Genomic DNA, 16,812 nt, shown 5'->3' with positions numbered 1-16,812 from the left:
GAAAGTTTCACTAATGTCTGTCTGTAATCATTTTGTGCCCTCAGGGATTATCTTGTAATTGACTTTCTTGTAAACCCTAATCTTCATTTATAAATAGGGGGTGATATTCTATCATACCCTAAGCTGGTTACTCAAGCTTCATGGTATCAGAGCAGAACCTCTAGGGTTTCGGCTCACCCTCGTTGGTAGACCTTTACACCAACTACACTCTAGGGTTCGAAGCTTACCTGGGTGGATCATCACTCAGCCGTCAGCTCGTCTTCCTCACCTCGTCGATCTCCTCAGCTCGTCTTCCTCGCCTTCCTCTGTCGTCTCCCTCACCTCGTCGATCTCCTCGCCTTCCTCTGTCGATCGTCACTCAGCCGTCAGCTCCTCAGCTCGTCGATCTCCTCCAGTCCTTCGTCGCTCGTCGTCATCGTCCTCAGCCTCTGTCTCACTGTGGTATGATCTCAGCCTTGGTATATATAAATATATATATATATATATCCTGATATATATATAAATATAGCCTGTTATATATATTTCTATATAAATACATGTATACCTAAATAAATCAATATATATATATAAAATAAAATAATAATAATAATAATAATAATAAAAAAAAAAAAAAAAACAAAACAAAACAAAACAAAAAAAAAAAAAAAATGATTTCTTAATTTTGTTATGTCTTTATAGTGGTCATTGTGTCTGTTATCTCACTACCACCTTCCGGATTTGTGATTTCCACTAGTTTTGTTGCGGGTTTGGTAGTATTGTATCCATGACAGATTCAACCAGTGTGTCCCCTTCTTCTCAAACACCAAAGAGTGAGAGTCCCATTCTACCTACTACCATGACTGAGAACCCCAACCCTAGTCTGAAAATCACCACATCTCTATTTAATGGTCAGAACTATCTAGCATGGTCTCAAAGTTTGACTATGTTTTTGAAAAGCAGAGGGAAGATGGGGTATGTTGATGGCAGGATACAGGCACCTAGTACCACTGACTCAGGTTATGACCAATGGGAGATTACCAACTCTTTGATTATGAGTTGGCTTATCCATTCAATGGTTCCAGAACTTGGTGAGGGCTACTTGTCTATGGAGACTGTCCAGGACATTTGGGAGGCTGTGGCTGTTACCTATTCCCGCAAAGGAAATTTTTCACAAGCATTTGAGTTGCGCCGATCTATTGAGAGCTCACTTCAGGGGGAGCAGACTGTTCTTCAGTACTTCACTTTCCTCACCAACGGCTGGAAACGCCTTGACCACCTGGAAGACTATAAGCCCGTTTGCCCTGCTGATTCTGTCGGGTACAAGAAGTTCATCGCACGGGAACGAGTCTTTAAATTTTTGGCCAGCCTAAATGTGGAGTATGATCCAGTTAGGGGTCGAGTTCTGAGTATGGACACTCTTCCTTCACTTCAGGAGGCATTTGCCTATGTACAAAATGAGGAGAGTCGTCGGTCTGCTATGATGTCCCCTGTCTCTACTGACCGTTCCGCATTACTGTCTACTCCTCGAGATGGCCTCAGCCTGCCTCCTCCGTCTGCTGCTAAGGAGTCTGTATTCTGTGATTATTGCAAGAAGCCGCGGCATACTCGTGAGACGTGTTGGAAGCTTTATAGGACTCCATCCGGGGGTCGAGGTGATCGGTCTGGTTCTCGAGGAGGTCGGTCAGGCCAATCTCGAGGACGTGGTTCCTATTCCCGGGCTCATCAGTCTAGTGCCGTTGATACCCTTGATTCTAATTCTACTTCTGTTACCCAAGCTTCTGATACTAAGCTGGAGGATGCTTTGCGCCAATTGTTGGACCGCCGATCTTCTACTGCTCTCAGTACCGCTTCCCCATCCTTTGCCCGCTCAGGTAACTTAGCATCTTCTCCTTGTGCTTTCCTGTGTCATACATCTTTGCCTTAGATTATTGATTCTGGTGCCTCAGATCATATGTCTGGCTCCTCTGATCTTTTCTCTGTCTATAAGCCCTCTTCAGGTCAGGACAAAGTTAGGATTGCCGATGGTACTGTTTCTTCCATTTTTGGAAAAGGTTTAGTCCAAGTCACTCCTACCATACATCTATCTTCTGTTCTCCATGTTCCCAAATTTTCTGTTAATCTGTTATCCTTAAGTCGTCTTACCCAGGATTTGAATTGTAGTGTGACGTTTTTTTCTGATCATTGTCTTTTTCAGGACCTTGTCACGGGGAGAACGATTGGCAGTGGTAGTGCAGAAAATGGTCTCTACTTTCTAGATCAACCGGACAAACTTGCTTATTCTTCCACCACGTCTTCTACTACCCCCGCTGATTTATGGCTGTGGCATCGGCGTCTTGGGCATCCCTCATTTCATTTACTTAAGCATTTATTTCCTTCTAGTTTCGCAAATCATCATGTGTCTGACTTTCTTTGTGAGTCTTGTCAACTTGGCAAACAACATAGAGCTTCTTTTGCTCCCAATTTGAATAAAAGTTTCGTTCCTTTTTCATTAATACATTCTGATGTTTGGGGTCCCTCTCGTGTTCTGTCTGTGAAAGGTCATCGCTAGTTTGTTACATTTATTGATGATTTTTCTCGTGCTACTTGGGTGTATCTCATGAAAGATAAGAGTGAGGTTTTCTCTGTGTTTCGCACTTTTCATAAGATGATTTGTACTCAGTTTGGGGCCACTATCAAAATATTTCGTTCTGATAATGGCGGGGAATACATAGATTCTGGGTTAGGCCAATATTTCTCTACTCATGGCATTATCCATCAGACCTCTTGCACCAATACCCCTCAACAAAATGGGGTGGCCGAACGCAAGAATCGGCATCTTCTTGACATGGCTCGGTGCATGTGTTTTTTTATGAATGTGCCTCGGCCCTATTGGGGCGACGCTGTTCTCACCGCTGCCCATCTTATTAATCGTCTCCCTACCCAGGTCTTGGACAAACAGGCTCCGCTTCACGTCCTCCTCGGTTCTCCGTCTTTGTTTTCTATTCCTCCCAAAATATTTGGTTGTGTCTGTTTTGTCCATAATCACTCTCCCTCTCGTGGTAAGTTGGACCCTCGCTCCCTCAAATGTGTTTTCCTTGGTTACTCTCCTACTCAAAAGGGGTATAAATGTTACCACCCTTCTTCTCGTAAGTGGTTTGTGTCCATGGATGTAACTTTCTTTGAGTCCCAGTCCTATTTCTTGTCCTCTCCGGTGTCACCGTCCTCATTTCCGGGGGAGCCTTGGTGTGAAGTGAGTCCTGTGCCTCCTATGGTGGAACCAGTTCCTGTGCCTCCTATGGTGGAACCAGTTGTTCTTGCACCACCCTCTACTACTGTGCTTCCTATGGTGGAACCAGTTGTTCTTGCACCCCCCTCTTCTATTGGGACTATAGAACCCACTGTCACCAAGAATAAGGACGGGCATGTTTATGTCCGGGACATAGATAGAAAACAAGTTAACTGGATACACGGGACCGTTTCTGCTACTCCACTGCCATCTCCTGCTTCTGATGAGAGTCTAGGTAACTTTGAATCTCTTGAGTCCATTGATCTTGATGTTCCTATTGCCAAGAGGAAGGGTGTAAGATCTTGTACTCAACATCCCATCTCACAGTTTGTATCATACTCTCATTTGTCATCCTCATATAGAGCGTTTGTGTCCAATATTTCCTCTGTTAGCATTCCTAACCATTTTCAGGATGCTCTTGCTACCTCTGAGTGGAAACTAGCCATGATTGAGGAAATGAAAGCACTTAGGAAGAATGGCACTTGGGAATTGATTGAGTTGCCTACGGGCAAACGACCTGTGGGATGTAAATGGGTATATACTGTGAAACACAAAGCAGATGGGTCTATTGAGCGTTACAAGGCAAGACTTGTGGCAAAAGGGTTTACTCAGACATATGGCATTGATTATCAGGAGACCTTCGCACCAGTGGCTAAAATGAATTCAGTCAGAGTACTTCTCTCTCTAGCAGCTAATCTAGATTGGCCGCTTTATCAATTTGATGTCAAGAATGCGTTTCTCCATGGTGACCTCGAAGAAGAAGTATATATGGGCATTCCTCCGGGTTTTGAGGATCATCAAACAGAAGGCAAAGTATGCAAACTACGGAAGTCATTATATGGTCTCAAACAGTCTCCAAGGGCTTGGTTTGAGAGATTCACTCAGGCTATGTTTAAATATGGCTTCAAACAAAGTCAGGCAGATCACACATTGTTTGTGAAACATTCCTCACGCGGTAAGACTACAGCACTTATTGTTTATGTAGATGACATAGTTCTTACAGGCAATGATAGTGGGGAAATACCTCTGTTGAAGAAATATTTAGCTAAAGAATTTGAAATCAAAGACTTGGGAAGCTTGAAGTATTTTCTGGGAATTGAAGTTGCTCGCTCTAAGGATGGGATATTTATCTCACAGAGAAAATATGTGCTTGACCTGTTGAAGGAAACTGGGATGCTTGGCTGTAAGGTATGTGTTAAAACCTACCATCACCTACTCCACCTACTACACCTACCACCACCTACTACCACCTACTACACACCTACCACTACCACCTACTACCACCTACTCCACTACATCTCCTATATAAGGAGCCCCTCACCATTTGTAATACATAACAATTACATACATCAATCAATAATACATACAATTTATTCTCTCTCTGTCAATTTATTTTACATGGTATCAGAGCTATAAGATTTAGGCCTATACTCCTTTCTTTCCGGCGGGCAGCCGGCCGGCAACCTTGCCTTCGCTGCCCGCGGGAGTTTTTCAACACATACCACAAACACATACCAGAAACTCTTCTTTCTTTGTTTCCTCATCTTCATCGTCACTAATTTCTTTCTCTGTGGTCTTCTCTGTCCAGAGGTAGATTGGGTAGCTAATGAACTCAGAGTGCTTCTTCACAAGTTCCTTCAACTTGGACATACTCCCTGCATTGGAGTTGGCGGATGCATGTTCATCCCCATCAAAATCATCAACCATCAGAGTGCTTCTTCACAAGTTCCTTCAGTTGATGTCTGTTCAGAACATTCAGATTGGCCATGAAAGCACTCTGTGCTTGTCCCTGACCACTGTTGCTTATAAGCCTCAATCGCTTGAGCCACAAGCTCTAAACACAGAGGAAGCTCGCGCTGGAACACCTGAATCTTACGATGCTCCTCTTGACGAGCCTCAATATATTCTTGAAATTTCTGCATTTCTGCATCGCCTTCCGCCACCACTCCGCCGCCGTGCTTGCTTTCTACTTCTTGAGCGTCTCACAGATTCCCTGTTCGAAACCATTCTTTTCATGCGTTTTACCTCAATAGTCGGTTCGGTGCTCTGTTCACAAGGACCAGCTTCTGTCTTTGGCTCCTCATCATCTCGATCGTTGTGTCTCTCTCTCTCTCATATTTTCACTTTCACACCCACAATTTTTTTTTTTAATATTTCAGCCTTTTCCTTATTTTTTATTCTTCAACCCACCTGGCATGTCTCTTCCTGATTTTTATTTTCGTTTATCATCATCGGCGTTATCAGCACGAGGGACGTGCTTTATTGAAACTATTTTCGAAATACACTCTCATTTTCGATGGGTGTGGTGGGTTATTGGAACTATTTACTGGTAATGTAGAGCAAGTGGGTCCCAACCAGAACCTAAGCACTGATTCTCTCTCTCCATATACATCCCCCACCCCATTTTACTTTTCTTCTCTTATTTCTTTATTTTTTCTTTTACTTCCTTTACCACCACTCACCCATGTGATCCACTCCACCAAAAACAAATAAAATAAATAAATAAATAAGCAACTGAATTGAACCCTCCTCGGGCCACCCAATTCACTTTTCTTATTATTATTACATACACTTTTTCTCCACCCAAAACCATCATCCCCAAATTGTTTAATTACGCCGTCCAAACCCAATCTTCTTTTCTTTTTTTCTTTTTTATTTATTTCTTTTTCACACCCATGTTCCCCACTACCAACATACCTTTATTTATTTAATTTTATCTTCCCTTTTCCATTCCACACAAAGCCCAAACACACAAAACCCAATACCTCCCCTGCCGCAAAATAAACAAAAAAAAATAAAAATAAAAATAAAAATAAAAATAAAAAAGGGCCTGGAGCCATAATCCAGCGCACTTTCTTTTATTTTACTATATATATATGTTTGTTATAATATATTCTTTTGACACATAATTTTTCCATTCAAACAAAAAAACAAAAAAACCTAAACAAAACAATTTCCAAATTTGCACAACAAACCATATTTTATTCATCTCAGGGCTCAACCCCGATCACAATTTTACAAAAAAAAAACAAAAACAAAAAAAAAAAACAAAAACAAACAACACATCTACAGGCGGGATTTTTTCTTATCTACTCTGCCGCCGGTCTCTTCTTCTTGCCTCCGTCCTGCGCGGCCCTTGACGGTGTTGCCTCCGTGCTTCCTAGACCACCAAGCAAGTTGCCTCCTCCCTGCTCCTCCACTACAGCATACGGTGGACCTCCAAATCGAAACATCACGGTGGCCTTCCGCTTCAGCTCCTTATTTTCCGCCTTTAGCACACTTATCTCTGCTCGCGCATCCTTATACATGCGTTGGAGCAGAGCCAGTTGGGCGTTTAACTGTTGCCCCTCATTTGTCCTACTCTGAAGCCGATGCGACAAGTTTGTGACCGCCGTCATGGTCTCCACACATGACTTCAAAGTATACTGATTGGCCTCAATATCAGTTTGCACCGCCATTTTTTGCTCCACAGATCGCATCGGAAAGTTCAACGGAGCAAAACCAGAGGTGTTTGGTTGAGGTTCACTGGCCACCGCACCAGTTATTTCTCTTGTGGACTCGTTCAGGTCTGGAAAGAGCGTGAGCAGACCACGGGAAGAGGAGGCCATGTTCTGGGTAGCTGGACGGGAAGAAGAGGCCATGTTTTTTGGGTTGCTGAGTGTTTAAGCGAAGCAGCGATTTCCGACTGGTACTTTCAGAGAAGGACTGGGCAGCAGAGTGTTACAGCGTATCTCTCTCAGAAAAGGAAGAGTTTTTCAGAGGATTTTAGCAGGTTTTTTTGTCTCAGCCTCAGCCTCCGTCTTGGTTAAATAGCCGAGGCAGACACGCGCATCGCGCGCCACTTGACGCCAGACGACAAAACGGGCGCGCAAGCCAATGTGGTGACGCGCCTCGCCATCATGTCCGGCACATCTTTTTATGACTTGGGCTCGCCTTTTGATGGCACGCCTTTTTATGGATTGGGCACGCCTTTTGATGGCACGCCTTTTTGAAAGATTGGGCACACCTTTTGAGGGTGCGACTTTTTAAGGGTCCGACAAGACTCTGTAAACTGTCCCGATATTGATTCCGGTTAGCTCCTTCATGGGTCCGACAAGACTCTGTAAACTGTCCCGACATTGATTCCGGTTAGCTCCTTCATGGGTCCGACAAGACTCTGTAAACTGTCCCGACATTGATTCCGGTTAGTTTCTACAAGGGTCCAGCAAGACTCCGTAAACTGTCCCAACAACTGTCACAACATTGTCTGCTACAACGGTCCGACATGACCCCATAAACTGTCTTCTACATCGGTCCAACACGAGCCAGTGTCTTCTACATCGGTCTGCCATAACCATACAGTCTTCTACAACGGTCTGACACGACCATACAGTGTCTCCTATCCATTTTTTATTTTTCAGATTATTTTCTTGTTTTGTTACTCTCTCCAAACTCAAGTTGGTTAGTTCCTATCCCCCTTGAGTTTGCGGGGGCTGTTAAAACCTACCATCACCTACTCCACCTACTACACCTACCACCACCTACTACCACCTACTACACACCTACCACTACCACCTACTCCACTACATCTCCTATATAAGGAGCCCCTCACCATTTGTAATACATAACAATTACATACATCAATCAATAATACATACAATTTATTCTCTCTCTGTCAATTTATTTTACAGCATGTGCCACCCCACTGGAACCCAATCAGAAATTGAGGGATGATGAAGGAGGAGAAGTTGTGGATAGGGGGAGCTATCAACGATTAGTGGGTAAGCTCATTTATCTATCTCACTCCCGTCCTGATATTGCTGTTGCTGTCAGTGTAGTTAGTCAGTTTATGCATGCTCCGCATCAGATTCACTTTGATGCTGTCATGAGAATCTTGAGGTATTTGAAGTCTGCTCCTGGTAAGGGTCTGTATTTTTCAAAGTATGATCATCTTCGTGTAGAAGCCTATACAGATGCTGACTGGGCTGGGTTAGTAACTGATAGGAGATCAACTTCAGAGTATTGCACATTTGTTGGCGGCAACCTAGTTACTTGGAGGAGTAAGAAACAGAATGTGGTTGCCAGGTCAAGTGCAGAAGTTGAGTTTAGAGCTATGGCACAAGGTGTGTGTGAACTTTTATGGATCAAATTATTGTTGCGTGATCTAGGTATTGATCAGACGGACTCCATGCGGTTATACTGTGATAATAAGGCCGCCATCAACATCGCTCACAATCCAGTTCAACATGACAGGACAAAACATGTTGAGATTGATCGCCACTTCATTAAGGAGAAACTCACTAGTGGTACCATTTGTACTCCTTTTGTCCAGTCTGGTGAACAACTTGCTGACATTCTCACCAAGGGGATTGGGAATAAACCATTTCATGACATATTAGGCAAGCTGGGCATGAGAGATATCTTCGCACCAGCTTGAGGGGGAGTGTTAGCATATTATATTAGCCGGAAGTTTCACTAAGGTCTGTCTGTAATCATTTTGTGCCCTCAGGGATTATCTTGTAATTGACTTTCTTGTAAACCCTAATCTTCATTTATAAATAGGGGGTGATATTCTATCATACCCTAAGCTGGTTACTCAAGCTTCATATATATGTATTCTTGATTTGTATTTACTATCTGCCTACTTTCTAGTAGCGCAGTAGGCTACACTTAGCAATGTTGCATTAACCTTTTTTGCATTCCAGCCAACCAGGTTTTCAATGGATACCATGATTTTGAAGTTTGGACCCTTGTTATGCATATATATATATATATATATATGTATATATGTAGTCAGATGTAATAGGATGTGTCATGGGGACCGTAAAGGCAACTTTCAATGGACTAGCTGGGTGAAGTCAGGTCATTGCTGGTTGTGTTGGTGATGGCTGGCAATGATGAGATTGTTTAAAGTTGATGATGGTTGGCTGATTGTTGAAGGCTATTCAACGATGGCTCAGGGCCACGTTGTTGTGAGAATATGTGTTCTCCTCGGATTAGGAATAAGTGTCCTATGTCTATTAGACTTCTATATATCTCAGTAATGTGTTCATGTAGGGTTAGGAATTAGTGGTACTCTATATAAATGATGTATGTATTCTTTGTTCAAATTAATTCAAGACTAATATACAGTTTTATTCAGAAAACTTACATGGTATCAGAGCTGAGTTCGAAACCCTAGCTTGCAGAGTCGAAACCCTAACAGCCGTAGCCTCTCTGTTCAGTCGCAACCCATCGGCTGTAAATCGCGATCAATTATCGCCCTTGCATAATCGTATCTCTCTCAGTCCTCGTCGGCTTCATCTCGGTTCATCATCGCAACTCCCTCTTGCGATTTTCTGACTTTGGTTCTCTCTCTCTCTCTCTGTGGCTTCATCTCGGTTCATCATTGCGACTCTCTCTCGCGACTCTGGTTCTCATCTCTCTATCTCTGTCCCGGTGATTTGTTATCAATAGTATTAAAACCCTTATTCCTGTTTGGCCCATTTATTAAGTTATTAGTATACTTTGACCCATTAATCTTTAGTTTATTACAATAATGGACCCTAAAATTCAAGCCATTAAATGTAAACTCAATGGTGGCAATTATGCCTATTGGGCCAGTGTTATGAAGAATTTTCTTCTTGGTCAAAAAAAATGGGGCTATGTTTCTAGTTCTGTTCCTCGTCCATCGGACCCAAAGGTAGAAGGGTATCTGTCTTCCTGTGACACTTGGGATTGTGATAATGCCCAAGTTCTTACCTGGTTTCATAACTCTGTGGATGACCGTATTGGAATGATGTTTTCCAAGTACAGTACTGCCAAGGAAGTGTGGAATTATTTACTCGGTGTTTATCAGCAGTCCAATTTTGCCAAGCGGTATGAGTTGGAAACAACTATTCAGGGTGCTCGTCAGCGGGATCAAACTATTCAGGACTTTTATATTGAGATGACAGGTCTCTGGGATCAGTTGGCTCTTATGGAACCACCTAGTCTCAAGATACTAGACGCTTGTATTGAGTTTCGGGAACAGGGTCGTTTAGTCCAGTTCTTAACAGCTCTCTCCCCTCAGTATGAGGCTATTCGAGATGGCATCCTTCACCGATCTCCTCTTCCCTCTGTGGATGCTATTGTTCGTGAACTCCTCTCCGAGGAAACCCGTCTTAAGACGGCCAGTCAGACTTTGCCTCCTTCTGTGTTCTTGGCTCCTGCCAAGCCGCCCTTGTTATCGACCCCTCCTTCTCATCAACTTCAGGCCACTGCGAAACCCAAGAGAGGACCATTAGGGCTAGATGAGTGTGCTTTCTGCCATCAGAGGGGTCATTGGAAGAACAATTGTCCTAAAAAGGGACGTCAGCCTGCTCCGTCTTCTCAGACACAGTTCCGCGGTACTACTTCGAGTACTTTCCGACCTCCTGCTGCTTACACTGCATCTACTCCGGCTCCTGATCCTGACTTGGCTTCCCTGAGTGCTCAGGTTGCACAACTTCAGCATATCTTGTCCACCTCTCAGTCATTCCCATCTGCCTCCGCTCTTACCTCTCTTCATTCAGGTTTGCTTAGGTCCTCTTCAGGTATCCCTTCTTCTGTTTGGATTTTTGATTTTGGTGCCTCACATCATATGACTCCTCACATTTCCTTACTTCAAAATTGTATTCCCCCACCCGTTCCTATTACTATTAATACTGCTAATGGATCTGGTATGTCTGTTTTATCTGTTGGGTATGTCTTACCCTCTGCCATGTCTGCTGTTACTATTCCTTCTGTCTTTTATGTTCCTCAGTTATCTGTCAGTTTGTTATCTATCAGTCAACTTGATGCGTCTGGTTTTGATGTTATCTTTTCCTCTTCTATCTGTTGTGTGCAGGATCGGGTGTCCAAGAAGCAGATTGGGACCGGCCGTAGAATTGGAGATCTCTATGTGGTTGAAAGCTTGCATCTCCCCTTATCCACCTCTCCAGCTGCACTTTCCTCGTATCAATTAGATTCTCAGTCGAGTCAGTTTTACTTATGGCATTCTCGTCTTGGTCATTTGTCTGTTGACCGCTTACGGTCTTTAGCTCAGTCAGGATTGTTGGGTAAAGTTTCTCCTAGTCAAATTGATGAATGTCGGGGGTGTAAACTTGCTAAAATGTCAGCTTTACCTTTTAATAAAAGTACGTCTATTTCTGTTTCTTCTTTCTCTCTTGTGCATACTGATGTCTGGGGACCCTCTCCTGTTCTTACTAAAGGGGGTTCAGTATATTATGTGTCTTTTGTAGATGATTGCACCCGTTACACATGGGTTTATCTTATGACTCATAAGTCTGACTTCTACCAAATATATCGTATTTTCCAGTCTATGGTCACTACACAGTTTGGATCTACTATTAAATTGTTGCGGTCTGACTTGGGTGGGGAATACTTTAAAACTGAATTCTGTGAATATTTGGCCAACTTGGGTACCATTCACCAAACTTCTTGTACTGATACACCTACCCAAAATGGCCGAGCTGAGCGTAAACACCGTCATCTTCTTGAGACAGCTAGATCTCTTCTTCTCTCTGCCTCCGTTCCAGCTCCGTTTTGGGGTGAGGCAGTTCTTACTGCTGCTTTTCTTCTCAATCGTATGCCTACCCCCCTTCTTTCGGGTCGGTCTCCTTATGAGGCTCTCTTTTCTCAACCTCCTAATTACTCCCTCCTTCATGTATTTGGGTCTGTGTGTTTTGTCCTTTTACCCCGTAAAGATAGGACTAAACTTAGTGCCCGATCTGTCCTATGTGTTTTTTTGGGATATAGTCTCACTCAGAAAGGTTATCGCTGTTATGACCCTGTTTCTTGTCGCCTTTATGTCTCCCGCCATGTTGCCTTTCTCGAACGTCTATCTTACTTTCAGCTTCCTCCTCTCACCGCCCCAGTTTCCAAAGAGGATTTGGTTCATATTGATCCATTTCCTTCTGAGGTCCCATCTGATGAGTAAATCTCCACAGTTCCTCCTGAGCTTATTCCATCTTCTCCTTCTGCTTCACCTCTGACTACTCCTCCTTCGCCTCCTCCTTCGCCTTCTCCTTCTCCTCCGTTGTTAGTTTATTCTCGTCGCAAGGCTCCTCCTCTACTAGTTGTCTCTACCGCTGCTGCTGATCCTCCTGCTTCTGACGACTCTGATCCTGCTGCACACCGATATCCTCCTCGAGCGCGTCATCCTCCAAAAAGGTTGGGTTGGTCTAATACTTGTTTTTCTGCTTCCTATCGTACCTTTTTGTCTGTTATTCACTCTTTTGCAGAACCTCAGTCTTACAAGGAGGCCTGTCAGGATCCTCATTGGGTTCAAGCTATGGAGGATGAGTTGTTTGCTCTACAGAAAACGAGTACTTGGGAGTTGGTTCCTTTACCTGTTGGTAAGAATCTAGTTGGTTGCAAATGGGTCTGCAAAGTCAAGACTCATTCTGATGGTTCTCTTGAGCGCTACAAAGCTCGTCTGGTGGCCAAAGGTTTCTCCCAGGAGTATGGTATTGATTATGAGGAGACATTTGCTCCTGTTGCCAAGATGACTACTGTCCGTACTTTGATTTCTGTCGCTGCTGTTCGTTCTTGGCCCCTTTATCAGATGGATGTTAAGAATGCTTTTCTTAATGGCAATCTCACTGAGGAGGTTTATATGCGTCCTCCCCCTGGTCTTCACCATTCCTCTGGCCAAGTCTGTCGTCTTCGGCGTGCTCTATATGGTCTGAAGCAGTCTCCTCGTGCTTGGTATGATCGCTTTCAGACTGCTGTTACCGAGCTTGGGTTTCATCCTTCTGCTTCCGACTCTGCTTTATTTCTAAAACATACCTCGGCTGGTTTTGTTGCTCTCTTACTATATGTAGATGATATGATCATCACTGGCTCTGACTCTTCTGCTATCTCTGAGGTCAAGCAGCATCTCTTTCGCACCTTCGAAATGAAGGATCTGGGACCATTGCGGTATTTTCTTGGCATTGAGGTGGCTTCTTCTCCCAAGGGTTACTTTCTATCGCAGGCTAAGTATGCTAACGAGGTTATCCATCGTGCCAGACTTACTGACACTAAGCTGTCTGATACCCCCATTGAACTTAATGTAAAGCTCAACACTACTGATGGGGTTCCTCTAGATGATCCTACGTTATATCGCGAGCTTGTGGGTTGCTTAGTCTATCTGACAGTTACTCGCCCTGGTCTTGCCTATGCTGTCCATGTGATTAGTCAGTTTGTTTCTGCCCCTCGCTCTACACATTGGGCTGCTTTGCTTCGGATTCTTCGTTATCTTCGCAGTACTATCTTTCAGGGCTTGCTGTTCTCTTCTACTTCTTCCTTAGACTTGGTGGCTTATGCTGATGCTGATTGGGCTGGTGATGTTAATGATCGTAAATCTACTTCTGGTTTCTGTATGTTTCTTGGCGATTCCCTAATTTCTTGGAAAAGCAAGAAACAGACTATTGTTGCCCGTTCTACTGCCGAAGCTGAGTATCGTGCTATGGCTCATGCTACTGCTGAAATTGTCTGGCTTCGTCAGCTCTTATCTGAGTTGGGCGTCCCTCAATCTTCCCCAACCTCTCTCTATTGTGACAACCGAAGTGCTATTCAAATTGCTCATAACACTGTCTTCCATGAACGGACAAAACATATTGAGATTGATTGTTACTTCGTCCGTCAGCATCTGCAGTCTGGCTTTATCTCGCTTCCTTTTGTCTCTTCGGCTCTGCAACTTGTTGACTTCTTCACTAAGACTCACACCACTGCTCGGTTTCGGTTTTTTCTTGACAAACTCTCAGTGTTTTCTGCTAAAACACCTTGAGTTTGAGCGGGGGTGTGAGAATATGTGATCTCCTCAGATTAGGAATAAGTGTCCTATGTCTATTAGACTTCTATATATCTCAGTAATGTATTCGTGTAGGGTTAGGAATTAGTGGTACTCTATATAAATGATGTATGTATTCTTTGTTCAAATTAATTCAAGACTAATATACAGTTTTATTCAGAAAACTTACAGTTGTAGGCATTGGTACGAGACTTCTGGGATGGCTGTGATGGATGACTATCATAAAGAATGGTTGTCAGGCAATGGACCAAAGTTTTGCTTTGATACCAAAATGATGTAGCACCAAGAACAAGAAGAATAGAACTAAAGAAACTGAGGATCAGAATCACAAAATAACTCTCAATATCAATCTCAATAATAATTATCTATTCAAGGTCTAGGTAACTAAAAACATTACAAGATGCTATATATATTAGGCATAAGTAACACACCTAATTAGGAAACACAAAAATAGGAAACTAAGGCACTGAAAACTACTAACAAAGAAATACAATCCTATTAAATCTTAATTTCTAATTATATGTATAGAATTGAAAATTGCTAATAAAAAACAAAATCCTATTAAGTCATAATTTCTAATTATATTAATTAGTTGGTACTTATGCCTATATATATGACTTCTTGTAGTGGTTTTATTTACATAGACTTTGATGAATATTAATAATAATTTTTTAGATTGATATTGAGAGTTATTTTGGGATTGTAATCCCAAGTTTCTTCTATTTCTATTTTTCTAGTTCTTGGTGGCTACATCAATGTGTATGAGGAGATAACCAAGAAAACTGGCAAATATTAATTCAAATAAAGTTTGAATTCAAGCTTTATCACTTGAAACACAATATGATAATAATGGGAAGCTTCTTGTACCAAAGTCCAGCTGAAGTATTCTTACCTTTGACTTTGCAAACTTCAATGGAAAAGTTTCTACAGAACATTCTGATACCAAGATATGACTACGAAACCTGAAGATCCGGGAAAAAATAATAATAATCTTTGGATTTTTTAAAAAATTTGTCAAATTAATGCTTGAAAATAGGAAACTGCTTTCTTTGCACATATTGGGAAGTTGAAACTTTGGGGGTTGGGACAGGAGGGAAACATAGAAAAGGTGAATCTCTATGTTTGAATTCCTACTTGAAAGTAGCTCTGAAATAACCAATCCAATTAGGGTAACCCTGAGAGATACATTATAGGGGCTTTGGACATGTGAGATCACTTATTAATAAATGTTATCTAGGATTATGACAAAGAAAATACTATCTTAAACCTTTTTTCCCAAGAAAATTAAATTGACACATAAGACAATACTAGTTGGACAAATTGTTTTTTTCTTTTTTTTTTCTTTTTTGTGGAATTCTCGAGACATTTTGAGAATATCATTGAACTTGCCATAATTTACAGAACTTCCCTATTGCTGGAACCAAGGGTCCCAACCCTCTCCAACATAAATCACCTGACTTCAAATTAAGGACACCAATTTCAAGATTTATTAAATCTGCATATAACATCTTGACAATCAGTATTTGCATTTTTATTAGAACTATGCATGAATGGTATTTGTGCAGTCACATCAAGCATTAGGCTTCATAAAAAAAATAATGGATAAGAGATTTTAAAATATAAATTGGTATGATAGTGTCTGCTATTTATAGTATTCTGAGTGTATTAATTATGTTTACTACTGTTCTTCAATGTTCCTCTTCCTTTCATAACTAAAGTAATGCAAATCATGGAAAACTATGAAGCGCACTTTGTATGTTTTATATACTTGTTTAGGATTAGGTTGTCTTATTTTTATGTATTTGATTTGTTAGAATGTTTAGCTGAAATTGTTGAATGCAGTTCCAAGTTTGATGCCTTCTCAATATACATTAAAGCCACAAAAACTGATTTTGGTTCGAGGATATATGTTTTGGAAACAAAAGTTGATTCTAGGTGGAAACAATGCTATCTTTAAAGTCTCCTATTGATGCTTTTCTTAATAAACATCGAGGAAACGTGTTGTGAGAGCAACCACATGAAGTTTTAACCTTTGTGGTTTAGAATCAGTGGTTGCAAAATGTGACCTTTCTTTTCTCCTTTAATTGAAGCTCCTAATTAAGATAGATAACATGATGTGAAGGAAATAGAAGTAGACAATGCTGTGGTTGTTGAAGAAAGGAAGAAGAATGCAATGATCAAAGATTTTAAGATTAGGAAGAGAATGTGGCTGAACTTTATACTCTTACAATAAAAAATAGATGGGCATGACTTTAAAGACATTCCATCATGCTGAGTATGGGAAGAAGAAAAGTGGCATATCTAAAATTTTCATGTAGCACGTCTATGGTTTTGTATAATTACGTTTAGGGTCAATTTTAGTCTTAATTTGATGTATTTTATAAGTTAGAATTTGTTGATAGATTTCATGGTTGTTTATTAGGTTTTAGGTGTCAACGTTTTTTTGGTAATTTTAGAAATTGTGGGACATGGGCTATAGGGGTTGCCCATGGCTCGCCTTGCGGTGAAATTATGTTTTTTTGTCTCATATATGGTTATATAGGCCTTGAAGTATTAGTTAAAGTTTCTTAGTTTCTTAAATTTGGACTGTCTAGTAGAATTCGAAGAGCCAGTAGCGTATAAATGCATATGTGCTCGTGCTATTTATTAGAGTGAAAGCTTTGAGAATTTGTATACAGATTTTGTGTCTTGGAGCAACCTTACCTTAGGGGGTAGTTTCTACCGCATATAGGTGGGGTCCGTAGAGTTTTTTTTCTTCTTTTTGACTTGCACGACTATTATTCTCTATTTACAA

The 16,812-nt window shown here is 41.6% G+C and overlaps 1 protein-coding gene across 1 annotated transcript in view; it reads left to right on the top strand.

Moving 5' to 3' along the window:
- LOC114266517 (dicer-like protein 4) overlaps positions 1 to 16,812 on the top strand; it is a 130,284-nt gene that overhangs the window by 77,499 nt on the left and 35,973 nt on the right. The gene's annotated exons all lie outside the window — the stretch shown is intronic.

Source organism: Camellia sinensis, chromosome 4 (genome assembly GCF_055761805.1).
Source record: "Camellia sinensis isolate YWXY chromosome 4, ASM5576180v1, whole genome shotgun sequence".
Taxonomy (NCBI): Eukaryota; Viridiplantae; Streptophyta; class Magnoliopsida; order Ericales; family Theaceae; genus Camellia; species Camellia sinensis.
The sequence above is the reverse complement of the archived record's forward strand: the minus strand, read 5'-3'. Positions and strand labels throughout refer to the sequence as shown.